A 15,907-nucleotide genomic window follows, 5' to 3' on the forward strand; every position below is an offset into this window, starting at 1 on the left:
GAAGAATCCGTCTCTTTACGAGACATTAAAGTGTCCAACCTGATTTTTAGTTCCTGGTGGTATTGGGGTACCACCGTCCTACTAAGGGGGTGTTTGTTTTCAGGGATTTTTTTATGTAGGGACTAGAAAAAGTCCCTCTTAAAAACTTTTTTACCAAACGTGAGGGACTTTTTAGGGACTAAACTAGGCATTTGGGACTAAATGAAGAAGACTCTCAAGGAGAGTCTTTTTTGGGACTTTTTGAGACTTTTCCAACAATGCCCCTCCATGCATCCATTGGCCCGCCATCCCATGGTGTTGTTTGATTGTTATTTTTCTATATACTAGGGGCAACATGGTCATTTAATAACCTCTAAAAAGGGACTAGGGACTTTTTAATCGCTGGAAACAAACAGGAAGGAACTTTTTAGGGACTAGGGACTTTTTAGTTGGGACTAGAAAAAGTCCTAAGACTTATGAACCAAACAGGGCCTAACCCTCCAAGCAAAGGTTGGTTATAAGGGTTAAAGATAAATTGGTCAGACCTTATATGGCCATGCATGCATGCGCTGTAGTAATGAACATTAAAGTAGGATATGCATTTCTTCTATACCTCGGCATGCGCCTCCATGCTCCTGTCGTGCTGCGCTGATGGGTGTTTTGGTGAACACATCAATTTTCTTTCTTGTTGCTATAAAATACTCTTCCAAACCAAACAACTAATCATCTCTAAAAGCAACATAGTAACAATCGTGTTTGCATTCCAAAGTTTTGAAAATTCTTATAAAACTTTGGACTACTTATTAAACCCTTGAATAGTATATACAACAGTTCCGCCCTCTCTATATCCCACTAAAAATGTGTTAAAAAATGTTCATCTTCAAAACAATTTCAGTTCTAATTTTTTTCAAGATTGTTCAAAAAAATTCAAATAAAGAAATATTCATGTTTTTCAAAAAGAAAAAAGAAAACCGATTGACAAATTATTTCATAAACCACTACCGATGTTTATCAAAACTACATGTATGAACGGTTCAAAAAAAACTACATGTATGAAATTGTGCATAATGGCACACAGAGTAAATTTTACAAGTTTTTTGGCCCGTTGCAACGCGTGAGCATTTGTACCACTCTTTATCTTTATCTTTATCTTTACCTATTAATAAAGCACTTATTGCTTCCGGTCGTACGTTGTCGGTGTTTTCGCAAAAAAGTCCCTGCTATTGTAGTTATTCGACCCGCAGTCCTCGTCATAAGTCAGCCCGAACCGGTACGAAGGAAAAAAAATAACCCAGCCCCGCGCTCCGCCTCTCCGCGCCGCGCTCTGCCCCGTCTCCTGCTCCCCCGCCTCCTGCTCCGCCGGCCGCCTCCTGCCCTGCCTCGTCGCGGTCCGCCGGCGGACTCCTGTCCCTCCCCGCCTCGCCGCGCTGCGCCGGCTTCCTTCTGCTCCGCCCCGCCTCACCGTGCTCCGCCGCCCGCCTCCTGCCCTGCCTCGCCTCGCTCCGCCGACGGCCTCCTGCCCCGCCCTGCCTTGCCACTCTCTGCCGGGAACCTCCTGCGCCGCCCCGTCTAACCATGCTCCGCCGGCCACCTCCTGCCTACCACCCTGGAGAACGGCGACAGGCGGCTGCCAACGGACGGATACAGGCGGAGGAGGGTCAGAGAGGCGCGCAGAAGGCCAATGAAGTTGGGGGCCACCGGATCCAGAGTTCGGGATGGCGCCATGGTTGCTCGGTGAGCTCCTGCAAGGGAACATGGTGGGGCGCGATTTAAAGGGAGATGTGAGAGAGAAGGAAAAGGGGGTGGGGCAGAGATTCTGCTGCTCACCGGCGAATATCGAGCGCTTGGGCGCCATGCGCGGCTGCGGGCGATTGTGGACACAGCCTTAGGCAAGCCGTTGCTGCTTTCGAGTGCGAGTGTCGCTCCGTCGGGTCCGACGGATGAAGGATTAGCGGAGGGGCGGGCTGTGGAGACTTCTGGGAGGCTAGTGGAGGCATTGGCCTTGTCGGAAGGCCGGAGGAGCCGACCGGTGGCGGCTCGCCATGGCTGCACTGCACGGGAGTGGAGGCAGGCGTTCGATGGCCAGTCCTTGTGGATGCAGATGAGACCCAGCCATGATGAACAAATAGCAGCAAACTGTGTTGGTCTTTTCCTCCTATCTGAATTTTCTGCAGATGGGATCCAGCCGTGATAAACAAACAGCAGTAGGCCGTGCTGCTCTTTTATCTATCTAAATTTTGTGCAACTCAGATCCACCAAGGAGAGATGGATGAGGCCGTGCTGCTCCTTTTATCTATCTCAATTGCTATATGAAAAGCTCTGAATTTCCAATCAGGTAAATATCACCACTAACTCTCATTTTCAGGCATAGTATATGTGCTTCTGCATATAAAGAATATGCGTGCTTCTTTCATTTTCTCTGTTCATACTTATACTGCAGCAGATAGATACATTTGTATACGGCACTACCATTTGTGTCCTGTCTAATATAGTTCTTTTTTGGGATTGAACAACATCAGTTATTTTTTTAGGATTAAACAACATCAGTTAGTTGTACTTGCTTGAAGTCTTGACCCTGAGCATAACCTGATATCAACAAGCAAAAAAATTTGTTTTAATGTATGCAAATAGTCACATTGTCTGTTTAGTTGAGGGTCGTTTTTCAGTACATGAATTTGCTGCACTGTCATGTAAAAGGATTTGCACTGATGCTAATCATAGTTCTATGGAATTGAATCAACATGGTATTTAATCCTTCTCAACATGAGTTACAAGTTCTTTATTTATTATCCTTTTAATTTAGTATACTAAGTAATTTTGATGTGAAGCTCTGCCTTTGTAAGCAGCCATGGGGGACCGATCAGAAGCGAGGTCCTTGTTGCTCGTGTCTTCTTCAGCTTGCCAGCGACAGGCAGGAATCCGGTCAGTGGCCGCTACATAAGTACAGATTACGGAAGAGACCTAAGTCCGACCACCGCCCAGCTCCCAGCTACTCGCTACAATTCGCACATCCACCTCAACTTGGATAAGCGCTCCAGGCGAGGTGTCCCCAGCTAAGAGCAGATCGGGATCCCATAGGTCCACCTCTCCACGGGCGTTGGATCTTTGCCCCCCAGCCGTGGCCACTCCTCAGGTTTGCTGGCTAACGTCACGCCGGTTCCAAGGCAGGTTTCTCCTAGGGGAACCTCCTAGGGTGTGTCCTACGAGGTATGTATATGCTTTCATGCACTCTTTGTGCTCGACCTTTGTATGCTCGTTTAGGCAATCTTAGTTGACTCACGCGATAGATCATTTATGTTGTGTGTTTAGGTAGAAGTTTCTTGCTCGGTTCCTATTGTTTGGGATGATCCAGATGAGATAGTGCATCAGTTGCTCACATGAAGAAACCATCACAATGAGATTCCTCTTCTAATCTGGCAAGTACTATTCCTACTTGACTGACGAACATCGTATCTGTAGTATCTCTCTTTGTGCACTGTTGGTTATGTTGTATTACTTCTGCGTGTTTTTTTTTCATATTTTACCAATGGATGTTTGTGTTAGGAACTGATATTCACTAGCTTTCATATTCTGCTTTAGTTTTTGAATACTGAAAGTGCATGTCCAATCTTAATAAAGACTGGAATCAAAATTGTCTCACAGATGACTGATTGATTTTTTTTAGGGAATTCACATTATTCATATATACGAGTAGGTGACAGTAATATCCTGAAGTGCAGAGTTGCTGGGCTAATTTACTAATGAAACTCACTATCATATGCTTGGATGTCTTGATCACCTCAAGGGACATTAGGGAGCTCAACTCAGGAATGTTTATACTAAAGGTGTAGCTAAAGCAACTTCATGTCTAAATACTTGAAACTTTGGCTTCCTTCTTGAAACTTTGGCTTCCTTCCTGTGGTCGTATGTATTTCGTTCTTAAGGCTTATTTTTTTTTCAGTTTAGCAACAAAGGTTAGGTAAAGGCACCCATAGGTACACCGAAACCTGAAAGTTTCTTTCGCTCTCCTCCCTGCAGATCTATGCTTATTTCCCAATAGATGTAGCTTCTTATATAATTAAAAGATCGTATTCTGAGTGTGTTCGTGTTCTAAAATCAGTAATGGTGGTATCTTGGTAGAACTAATGCATTTCATTATGATTTACTATCTCGACTTAAAAAACATTGACTGATTTTACAGCTGATGTGCACATAATATACTGCCATACGTTTTGTAGTATTATCCTTTTAAGAACAAGTGCCGGTGCTCTGTTTTGCTAATCAAAAAGGTGCAGTTTATTATTGTCCTTCAAGTATGGTGCCAGCATATGTGTTTTAACTTTTTGTCCCTTGTTTTGCTATGTTTAACCTTTCATGCCCAGCTTCTTTGATAAACTAATTGTCCCCTTCAAGGCCACTGACTACATGACGGAGAGGTTGTCAATTGGACAGATTTGTCCTAAATTTCATTACTCAGTGCTGACCTCTTTATTATTATCTCATTTGTCCATTAGACTTTTTGAAGGATGATACTAATCTGTACATTGCAGAATTGCCATGCTTCTCTTTGTATTCATATACAAATTTGAAGCTTATAGCTTGATTTACATCTAAATGACTTCGACTTTAGTGTTTATAGAGTGGTTTCATGAATTGATCAATATCGTCGTTCCAAAATGTTACCCATAGAGTTTCCAAGCATAACCACATACTGTTTTACCAGAATTTAGTGTAATGTTATTTCTCTAAAAATCTAACCAATGGAATAATTATACTATTTTATGCGTGTGTTAAAACACAATCTGTGGACTATAACATACGTCACTGACCCTATATATATATATCTACCTAATAATAAAGAGAATTGGGTTTCTGTCGTCCGTCAAAAAAAAATACCCCCGAAGTTGCTAGAAATTACCCACTATGCCACCCATAAGTAAAGAAAACGATTTGATTTTTTTTCCAAAAGTCACCTCCATCTTGGTGTTCTTTAAAGGTCCGACTCCCTTATTAAACACAGATGCACGAGTGCTCCAGTGGCTAACTCATTGCTTTTCTTCCCTGGAGACCAGGGTTCGCCCTTTCACACTTTTTCCCTTCCTTTTCTCACAAACGTTCACTGTATTAATGGGCCGGCCCATGTGCGTGGCTTCACATATCTTTTTTAATTTCATTTTTCTCTTTTTTCTTTTCTCATTTTATTTCCGTTTCAGAAAATAAAATGTTTGTGAATTCAAAAATGGAAAATTCGGGATATTCCATATGTTTCTCATTCGGGATATTCCAAATTTAAAAGTTATGAGTTTCAAAAAATTGTTAAAGAAATCATAAAATGTTTGTGCATTCAAAAATGGAAAATCATCAAATTTTCTCGGATTCGAAAAGTGTCGGTGATTTTACATACCGTTCACAAATATTCCATATGTTTCTCATTCGGGATATTCCAAATTTAAAAGTTACGAGTTTCAAAAAATTGTTAAAGAAATCATAAAATATTTGTGCATTCAAAAATGGAAAATCATCAAATTTTCTCGGATTCGAAAAGTGTCGGTGATTTTACATACCGTTCACAAATATTCCATATGTTTCTCATTCGGGATATTCCAAATTTAAAAGTTACGAGTTTCAAAAAATTGTTAAAGAAATCATAAAATGTTTGTGCATTCAAAAATGGAAAATCATCAAATTTTCTCGGATTCGAAAAGTGTCGGTGATTTTACATACTGTTCACAAATTATAAAAAACATGATTTTAAAAAGTGGTCAGGAAATAGTATCATGTTCATGATTTTTAAAAAATAACCATGTATTCGAAACACATTCGTGTATCTGAAAAAAAATCCATAAAATTTTAGAGGTTGTTAACAAAAGTTCAAAAAAATTACAAATTCACAAAAGTTCTAAAAAATCACAAATTTTAAAATTAGTTCTCCAATATTTTTAAAAATCATCGATTAAAAAATGTTGAGTCAAAAAATGTTGAAGTATTCGAAAACTATTCATGCATTTCAAAAAATGCTCATAAACAAAACGAACGTTAAATCCAAAATTTCAAAAAAGAACTTTTTCGATTCGCTAAACTGTTCGCCGATTCAAAAGTCTTTTATGTATAGGATTTGATTAGTTTTTGAAAACTTTTTATATGTCTAAGCATTGTTAGTAGTTTGTGGTTGATGAGATAGAAAAATTTAAGTTTTAAACATTCCCTTGCACAATATAATGACAAGTTTGGCATGGAGTGGCAAGCTCATAGCCTTGGGATTTACCACGTCAAATGCATTATGATCACGTGGACATCGCGACCATCATTAGCAAGGGTGAGAGAAAAGATAAGTGGCAACATGGTGAGCCTCCGTGTTAAAATAGAGGAAGCTCATATGTCGTGGTATTAAGTCCAACTTATTAGACTAATGCATAATTTTTTTTCTAAATTTTTTATCTTCCGTTGCAACACACGGGCATGTTTGATAGTATATATAACAAATGTATATATATATATATATAACAAATGTTTCCTACAAGCAGTGGTAGTTACCACCACTTGCATTTTGTATGTTGTGTTGTATGTAGTATCTGTCAAAATTGAGAGTATGTACGTGTAGTATGTAGTATATAACAATGATTAGGTAGTATATATACTAATTTTTAGGTAGTATATACCATGTTTTGAGTATGCTCTTTTTTACGTACAAATATGTATGTATTTCACAAATATAACAAAAACTATGGGTTCATATGCAATTTTTCCATGTAACTTGCTTTTAAATATCTTAGATATAGTATATGAATATATTTAAAATGATAAAATAGTATATATAGTACCGCATGGTAGTATATGAGACATATGGGGTAACTACCACCAGGTGGTAGGATGTATTTTTTTTCTCTCTCTCTCTATAGGATGGATTTTCCATATATATATATATATATATATATATACTATAATAAACCAGCGAATGCTTCTGGTCGTATGTCGCCGACGTTTTTGTAAAAAAGCCCCTATGCTTTTACGTATTAAACCCGCAGTACTATTTTAAGTGAATCTGATAAAATCGTTTTCAAAAAAACACCCTGCATCTGCCGGTGCCCGCCGCCGCCGACCGCACCCAGCGCCTCCATGCGCGGGCTCGCGCTCGTGCCTCCCCGCCGCACCGCGCCACCGGCCACCGGAGCGCCGCCGCCGGAAGAGCGCGCCTCCATGCCCTCTCTCCTTCTTCCCTCCCCTTCCTCCGGTTCTATTTCTCACCTCCCTCTCTCTCTCTTTTGCAGGAAGCGGAAGCCATGGCCGCCGCCCCGCCGCCCCGCGCCGGCCGGCCATCGGAGCGCCGCTGACGGACCAACGCGCCGCCCTGCCCTCCTCTCCTTCTCCCCCCTCCCTCTGGTTCTATCTCTCACCTCCCTCTCTCTCTCCTTTGTAGGAAGCCACGGCCGCCGGACCTCCATGCCTCCGCGAGCCCGCCGCCGGCCTGTGACCTCTACGCTGCCTCCAGTCCTCTCCGGACTCCTCCGTCGTATTCTTCTCATTCTCCGACGCTGCCAAGTTCGCCCGAGGAAGAAGCGCCGAGTTCGCCGGAGGAACAAGAACATCCGTCCAGCCGTCCATTGTCGCTTGAGCTACACCAGAGGTATGTATCCCCTTGATATTCACTGAATGGAATCCCCTGTTTACATCAAAAGGTACTAAGTTTGTGCAATTTCAGAATAATGATGGTCAAGATATCCCCAAATAACAGTTATGCTTATTAGTCTTAGAGGATTTTCTGTCCAAGCAGATTTATGTTTTGCAAGAATTAGTCTACTTATTACAGGCAGAACGAGTTTTTCGTCGCAACATGAATTTCCTGATGATATCCGTAGTGTGCTCATTTGCTTGATTTGGACAAGCAGAGCAAGCTTTACAGATTTCAGAATTCAGTTAATGGAACAAGTTAGAATTCTGGTTCCTTTTCGGTGGGCAGCGGGCATCATATATTTTGTATTATGTTGTTGCAAAGTAGTATAGTTTAATTATATGGTTTTACCACTAGCTCTACAAAGATATCATCCATGGTCCCTGCTTGTATTGCATTGCATACATAACACTATTGTTTGCTAGCTTGACTGAACTTTGGCTGCTGCTCCTGCGATGGCCAAAGCATAGGTTGCAACTCGATCTGGGACTTGCAGTAGGAAAGCAAGCCACGATTTCTTCTTAGGGAAGCGAGTTGTATCCTTGCCGAAATGTACATCTCGATTCCAGTTTTATTGGACTATTCAAGTGTCAACTCTTCGCATGGATATCTTCATATTTGATCTGTTGGGTTTGTAAAAACTTTATTAACAAATAGCTGCGGTTGTTGTGCAAATGGAAATTGTTAGGCTCTTTTATGCTGTAGGAATTTCTGACATGAGCTTGGCCTCATGGAAAAATCATTCGTACTGCAGACATCTCTACCCTTGAAAGCTAATCACCGGAAAGAATCATTTGTTCAGTTATCAATTAGCTTTGCAGTGGCATACACATGAATAGATATCTCAGCGTGTACTACAAACAACTTATGTTGGATATGTGTGCTTTTCAACATATATTTGAAGTGTAACAAGCCTTTCCCAGTTGGATCTATTCTGAACATATGAGTTTATCTCCTGAACCCATGTTTACTTCCTCAACATAGGGTAGCAAAACTGAAAGTATATATATAGCTTATGTGTACTGTACTTTCAGTAATATAGATGCCAATATCATTACCTTTTTCAGTTAGGGGGTGGTGGGGATTCACTTTGGTATAAATCTGATTGATAGTTACTGCTCTGGTCTTTATTTTTTTGCGTAAGTCTACTTAGAGTAGCAGTGATCGTACGTGTTTGCTTATCTTTTACGAAGCTTCGTATTACATCAGAGTTAAGGTAAACTGAAGTTAGCATTTTTGGAATAACATAATTGTGTTAGCATGAAAGGATGAGTACTCTGAAGAAAATAGGATGAGGCTATAACTAAGAAACAGCAGGCCGAGATTAACATTATATTGCTGTAAAGGACAAAGGGTCTGCTGCTATACCATCGTATTTTCTGCCATGGGTGGCTTCAGAGATGCTGTGTTCTGTGCCATGGGTTACTTTTTCTTTCCCATAAAGTATTTTTTAGTTGCATGTATATATCACATTGCCAATATTTGCATGTGTGAGTTGAATGATGCACTTGGTAGGATCAAAAGGTTCAAAACTTCTGCATGTGTTGCTGCAACATAGCATTAATTTCTCCCAGAGAAACCGTAAAATCGAACAATTCCTAGCATTACATCATGGGCAGACTAATAGTTTTCCACGTTTTGTCAACGTGACAAGAACTGGATGCTATATGATAAAGAGTCATGTTCATAAAGAGGGTATTTTCTCTCTTAGGGGTTGCTTTGCTTACCTGTAGGATTTTCATCTTTTTGTCTTTTTAGTTAGTTTGTTTACCCTCTTTCTGTACAACTCTTTTTAGTTAGTGAAATAATCTAAGGCAAATTGGCATAGAGGTGTATTTATACAAAACTGAAACTATATATTCACTTTGGCTTGATATTGTAACAAATGCATGTGCATTAATCTGTACAAATACTGCCAATTCTGACTAAACCTGTTTTCATCTCCAAATTTAAGAGGGGACAGTCTCACGTGATTCAGTAGATTTATTTGTACCTAGCTGATTGTGCTGTGCATTAACACCAGTGAAAGGAAGGACGAAGAAGGGGGACTTAGTTGCAGCATCACCATGATTGCCCTCCTCATTGTAGAATTATATGTTGGTGTGACCTCAGTTTGATTTGGCCTGGTTTTGATGTCTCTGCTGTGTGTGCGCGTACAGGTGCCAAAGGTGTCCGATCTAACTAAGGTGGAGGCCAAGGAGGTTTAGCTCTCGGACATTGCACCAATGACGCTGGATAATACCGACATGCATACTGTAAGTTTCATTTATTCAGATTGGGACCTTTCTTCCTGTTATTTTGCCGTCAAAACTGAAAAAGAGTGATGCTAATTCGCTAAAGGTCAATGTAGTCATCAGCCTGTATGCTCTCAATCTCGTGGCAGAGTATTTTCCCTTAAACGATGCTACTGTCACATGATGCATATCATGGTTCTTTGGCCTTGGATCAATTTATTCTGCATTTACATGATATATTGCTTCTAGCCAATGAAATTTGATCCACATTTGTGTGTGTATGCATATCCTATACTGGAAACTTGTGCTTTGCCCATTATATGATTATACTAGCGGGCAGAGGCGCGGCGGCACGCCGCGCTTGTGAAACAGCCCATCTAAATGCTTGTTGTTGGTTTCGCAAGAGAAAAACAATAACTGCATATCAGCTCTCATTTTTACTTGCATATAGTGCTACTTGAATTGCTTCTAGAAATATTTACCTGACAGCAAAGTGTTTTGCTGTATTCACATTGCCAATACTAAAAAATTGAAGACAGTGTAAGCAAAGATGGGGAAATTCTCTAGCTGAGACTGCATCTCTACTGCCAATATTTTTTTAGCAAGCAAATTCTCAACGGAAAGTCACTGCTTTGTAAATCTTCTTGGCATCCTGAAGATCAAAATTTCGAATTCGGTAGAGAGCGCCTTGCTTTCAGTTTATTCTTGAACTTGTTTGTTTTATGTTGTGGCACCATTTACTCCATGGTGGTCCCCTTTCGGAATAACTTAATTTTTCATTAGACACGGTCCTAAGCTTTTTACATGAAGCAAAACATAATAAAATATAAGGTATGTGTTTGATCTAACCAGACAGTCCACCATGACGAAAACCAGTTCAGGTAGTGTTCCTACTTTTTGTCTTATAAATTCTCATACCCTAGGAATTCGTCCAAGGACCGTCGGAAGATCAGAATTGCGGCTAATGTCCCTTAAGAGGTGTGTCGTGCATATCTATAGTTTTTTGGCATGTACAAAATATTTGGCAAATTGCAAAACAAAAATTACTATTTTTCCTGAATGTACATTTTTTTATAAAGTTCAATTGTTGGCAATTAGAAGCAATATAGGCAGACCTTTTTCAGTATTGTTAATGAATTTCCTTGTAACTTGATTAAATAATTCAGGAGTGTACGCATTGTGCAAGCTGGGAGAAAAGAGACTCCAGTGCAGCTCCTCTTTCTCTCCATCTCTCTCTCTCCCTCTCAAGATTATTAGGGAAGGAGCGATGGATTGGGGTGGGTAGTGCTCTAGATTATTCGGTGGCCCTCAGCGGCAGATCCTTGAAAGAAAGTTAAAAGAAGTCAAATTTTTTTTGCATACAACGTGTCAGCCTAGGAGTGAGCACCCACCAGCGCCTCAAATGCATGGCATGGGCTATAGCTTACCACTTTAATTCTTTCATATATTAGAAGTAGACAAATGCAAATGTCCATAGTAATAAACTTGTGGTCACAAGATTGCTAGCTTAAAGTTTGCTAGATTATGTAAATGGGTAATTTTGTTGCCTGCTTTTTAGGTTTCCATAGTATGACTCATTCTACATAATGGCAGGCAAGAAAAAATAAAATAGCTTGACTATTCCATGCACAACTATTCTTTCATCCAATGAGACCGCGGATCTGAATTAGGTCCTGACAAATGCCATTAGGATATAAGAAGTGTTGTGTAATGCCACACAGAGCATGTTCAAAAAATATCGTCCGTTGCAACGCGGCATGCAATCGTATGTCATACACCCAGTTCGATATCACTATAAAGAATACCAATGTCAGGCATTCAACATCCATTGGGCCAAACGCCTCAACCCATCACCCTCCTCTTGTCGTCCGCAGTTTTGCAGTTAGCAGCCATATCCAGCGGTAGCTCCGCCTCGTCTCGGTTCGCGAGCAGCAGGGGAGCCCCTCTCCCCTACGCCGGGAACCCGCTGGACTACGGGCCAGCTGTTTTTTGCAGCTGCGGCACAAAGGCAGCCCGTCTGACCTTGTGGACAGACGGCAACCCGGGCCGGAGATACCTGTCTTGCTCACGGGTGACGGTGAGGGCGCAGTTCATCTTTTTCCTATCGCATGGCTTGGTCAATGGGCGGCGACATGTGTGAAAAGCCAAGCTTTGTAATGGATGCAGGTTTGCCGCCATCCTCTCTGGCACTGGCTTTATCCCAAGCCGAGCCCTTACGTGCGTGCGTGAGTTTTTGGTGGATACGCGTGACAAGATCCGTCTGCTGGAGAAGGAGAACGACGTACTACTAAACAAGAGTTCTGACCAGCAGCGTGACCGGAGTTGGCGTTCGCTGATCGCTGTGGCTGCCTTTGCTTCATGCATGTCGGTCGGTTGACCTACCGGTATGTGTCGTGGTTCATATCGTTGTCTATTGTTTGTTAGATGATTTTAAGCTAATAAACTAGCAGTGTTCGTCAAGAGCAGTATTAGCACTAATCTTTTTTTTGAAACGGATATTAGCACTAATCTTGGAGACCACAAAATAAATTGGCTTAAAGCCGAGCTCGAGCGGATCAACTCGGCCAAAATCAATGCACCAGGAAAAAACAACCGATTGCTTGTCGTCCTCGGTCCGGTCTGAGCAATCAAATAATCCAAGGGAGGAAACATCAACTATATCGAGCACACCACACAAGCTCACACACCGTTCGCTCGCTTGCATTTTTCTGGGCTACCCTTCCAACATCAGAGGTTGTCTATTTATTTTTTGACAATCAGAGGTTGTCTATGCTATGACCCTATATCCCATCGCGTGTATACCTCGAGGCATATGTACTTTTTCGAGAATGTATTTCCTTTTCAGCAGGTACCCCCATCTGTCGAGTCTTCCGGCGGAGCTTCTCACCGCGCCCCGGACGTGGCACAGGTCTCGCTCGCGGCCTGCCCCTACTACCACCGCTGGCAGGTCGCCCCATCACCGGGTCCAGCCTTGGCCGCTTCTTCGAACATACTGTGTTTGATTAAATTAGATCATTAGCCATTGAGGGAAAAAGGAAATAAATATTATCACCCTATCAGTATACATATTTAACAAAAATAAATAAACATCGAACCTAAGTCAGTGGGGCCGGAAAAATGATAAATGTTTCACATTTGAGCTACATAGTAGCGGTGACGACTAAAATAGACCTGGTGAGAAAAATGATTTTGCATGCTCAAATATGCAACTGGAGGGCGTGACTTGGGACCATCAGAAGTATTAACATCAGGTGGCATAAAACTGTAATATCAAAACCATGGGTAGCTAAGTACAGGTATCACCACTAAAAACCCCAAGGAATATGGCAACGCTAATTACAGGTATCACCACTGAAAACCCGAAGGAATATGGTAACCACGGGTTAAAGATGAGGAAAACCAGCACTTCATATTAAATCTGAAGCAAAACCCAAGGAAAAGATAATTATATTTGTTCTAAAAATGTAAATATTAAATCTGCAAGCTCCAACTGTCCGTCATTTAGTCAAAAACAGAAACTACAAACATGGTCATCATTTGGACAAATGTTTAGCTGCATATAGAATGTATTTTGTAATTAGAAAATGGGTCCTAATTAAAACATTTAAAAGAAATACATGAATAGTACCTAAAAGGGAAATTTAAAATAGAGACAGGACAGCTCCTCATTTGGTGAATGAGATGAGAGTTGATGCATCCATTCTTCACTGGATGGTGAAGTTTTAGTAATACGGACACCCAACAGTTTCAAAAAGAAATCAGAACACGGGTAAGTGGAGTAAGAAACAAACCTGTGGGACTTCCATAAAAATTTCCTAGTCACAACATTCTGAGAAATGGTATTCTGAACATGTACTAACCGAGCCAGAAAACAAGCCAATAAGGAGTATACTAAGTACCAAATCATAGAATCGTAATAGGTATAGTGTACCCACTTCTAACAAGATAAAATCCTAGGAGAGAATGGAACGGCCTGCTACAAATAAAGTATAACCTGAAAATAGTAGATCCACACCATACTACTCCTTGTTAATACTTCTTGACAACCTATCATACGCCCTCCCCATGAAATACCCAGTTGATGGAGAATTTTGTTTGGCGCGTCACCCACAATAAACAGAGAACAAGTCGCTAAGAAAAAGCAAAAAGATAAAAGACTAAAACTTCACAAATAACATACTAGAATTTTGACCAAATTTACATGGTACACACTGTAAACATAAACACTAGCACTGTAAAAAAACAGTATTAGATGCTACAAGCGATGGACATGCATAAAGTAACCAACTACACTGGCCTATGAAGCTAGCAACCAAGTCATGAATGCCAAATTTTCTGAATCTGTAAACACATAGAAAAGTTCAGATAACGAGTGTAATTATAGTAAACCATGACTGTAACTTTTAATTTTTAAAACTCTAAACTTACAGAAAAATCAGAGGAATACAGAAGCTCAAACTACGTAAATTTCAACCAAATTTACACAGAACTCCATGGTGGTCGGCCTCCTGGTGGTGGCGGCGATGGGGCAAGGGGGGTGAAGGCGGCCTGGGAGCTCCTCCTCCTACTGCAAGTCAAGGCCGACCCTCCCCGTAGGCAAGTCAAGGCCGACCCTCCCCGTAGACCAGCGGGCTTGCCACCGTCCTATAGAGATTTGAGAGGGAGTGGTGGGTGGCAGCCAGGATCTCAACCCCTCCACGGATCTCAAATCAGGAGGATGAGGGTGGAGGCAGCTGGATCTAGCACCGGTGGGGGTCATGGTGATTCTGGTCCTCCACGGAGCGCGGCAGGTTCAGATCGGAGAAGAGTGTGGCCGGTGATGGCTGGGGGGCGGTAGGACCTTGCTGCTGTAGCACAGGTTGTAGGAGGAGGTGAAGGTAGAGAAGGCGGTGGTGGAGGAAGGAGGAGGGTGGACAACTGGACATTCAAACGCGACCATGAAATAGGCCTGCTAAAGCGAGACAGTGCCACTATAAGGAAAAACGGGAGCTCCTGTTTGACGCTCGTTAGCGTCAAACAGGAGAGCTTCCGCGCAGGGCTCGCGCAAACGGGCCGGCCCATTACGAGGCCACGAGTGAACATAAGAAAATACGATACAAACGAAAAATTATAGCCTGGTTGGATTCGAACCGGTGACCTTAGCTGTACGGCTGCATCGTCAGCCACTGCACCTAGCGACTCGGATTGGATGTAAGTACAACGTAAACTTGAAGTACTATGTACGGAGGCAGATCTGGTTTTTAATCTTCATTCAAAAGAATGTATAATGTTTTCCTGAACAAATTTTGAAACTCGAACAACTGTTAAAGTGTTTTCTTTCTGGAAAACGTGAACATTTATTCAAAACATGAACAAAAGTTTATTGCTTTTTTCATATAACGATGAATGATTTTCAAATATACATTGAACATTTTTTAGATATACGATGAACAATTTTTAACTACACAGTGAACGTATTTGTGATATACACTTAACAAAATTGAACATTTTTGAGATATACGATGAACAAATTTTATACGTTGAACATTTTTGTAAAAATAATCTGAACCATTTTTAACTACACATTGCACAATTTTGTGTATATATGCTGAACAATTTTGTGTTCACAGTTTTAAAAATGATATACCCATTGAACATTTTGTGATATACGCTAAACAATTTTAAATTGCGAACCAAATTTGTAATAGTAATAAAATTTTAAAACTGTGAACACTTTTTTGAAATGATGAACAAAATTTGGGATGTCAAAGCATTTTTTGAACAAAGTATACAAATAAAAACGAAAAATAATAAAAGGAAAAAAAGGAAAAAAAGAGAAAAAAAATGGAAACAGAAAAAAGAAAGAAAAAAGAAAAAAAGAAAACCGAAAAAAAAACAGTTCAGGGAACCTCCTAGAAGGTTCCCAAAACCGGGTGCTGGCTCGAAGTGGGCCGGCCCGTGTTGCTTCCGTCGCTCACTTCGCTTCAGCGAAGCAACGACGATCGGACGCACGCGAGCGTCATACAGGATCTGCCAGGAAAAACACGCATGAGAAAAATAAACTTGG

General features: G+C 41.1%; 3 long non-coding RNA genes across 3 annotated transcripts; 2 read left to right on the forward strand and 1 right to left on the reverse strand.

Annotated features, from left to right (window-relative positions):
- Window positions 1-1,265: 1,265 nt before the first annotated feature.
- On the forward strand, window positions 1,266-4,266 carry LOC123069854 (uncharacterized). Its single transcript, XR_006433094.1, has 3 exons — window positions 1,266-2,314; window positions 2,826-3,186; window positions 3,289-4,266. It is a non-coding gene; the product is annotated as an uncharacterized lncRNA (long non-coding RNA).
- Window positions 4,267-7,238: 2,972 nt separating this feature from the next.
- On the forward strand, window positions 7,239-11,723 carry LOC123069855 (uncharacterized). The gene is made up of 3 exons (XR_006433095.1): window positions 7,239-7,582; window positions 9,787-9,882; window positions 11,028-11,723. It is a non-coding gene; the product is annotated as an uncharacterized lncRNA (long non-coding RNA).
- A 723-nt stretch (window positions 11,724-12,446) lies between these two features.
- LOC123069856 (uncharacterized) lies at window positions 12,447-15,257 on the reverse strand. Its single transcript, XR_006433096.1, has 2 exons — window positions 14,290-15,257; window positions 12,447-12,853 (listed from the first exon to the last, which is right to left on the reverse strand). It is a non-coding gene; the product is annotated as an uncharacterized lncRNA (long non-coding RNA).
- Between the last annotated feature and the right edge of the window lie 650 nt (window positions 15,258-15,907).

Source organism: Triticum aestivum, chromosome 3B (assembly GCF_018294505.1).
Source record: "Triticum aestivum cultivar Chinese Spring chromosome 3B, IWGSC CS RefSeq v2.1, whole genome shotgun sequence".
NCBI classification, from domain to species: Eukaryota; Viridiplantae; Streptophyta; class Magnoliopsida; order Poales; family Poaceae; genus Triticum; species Triticum aestivum.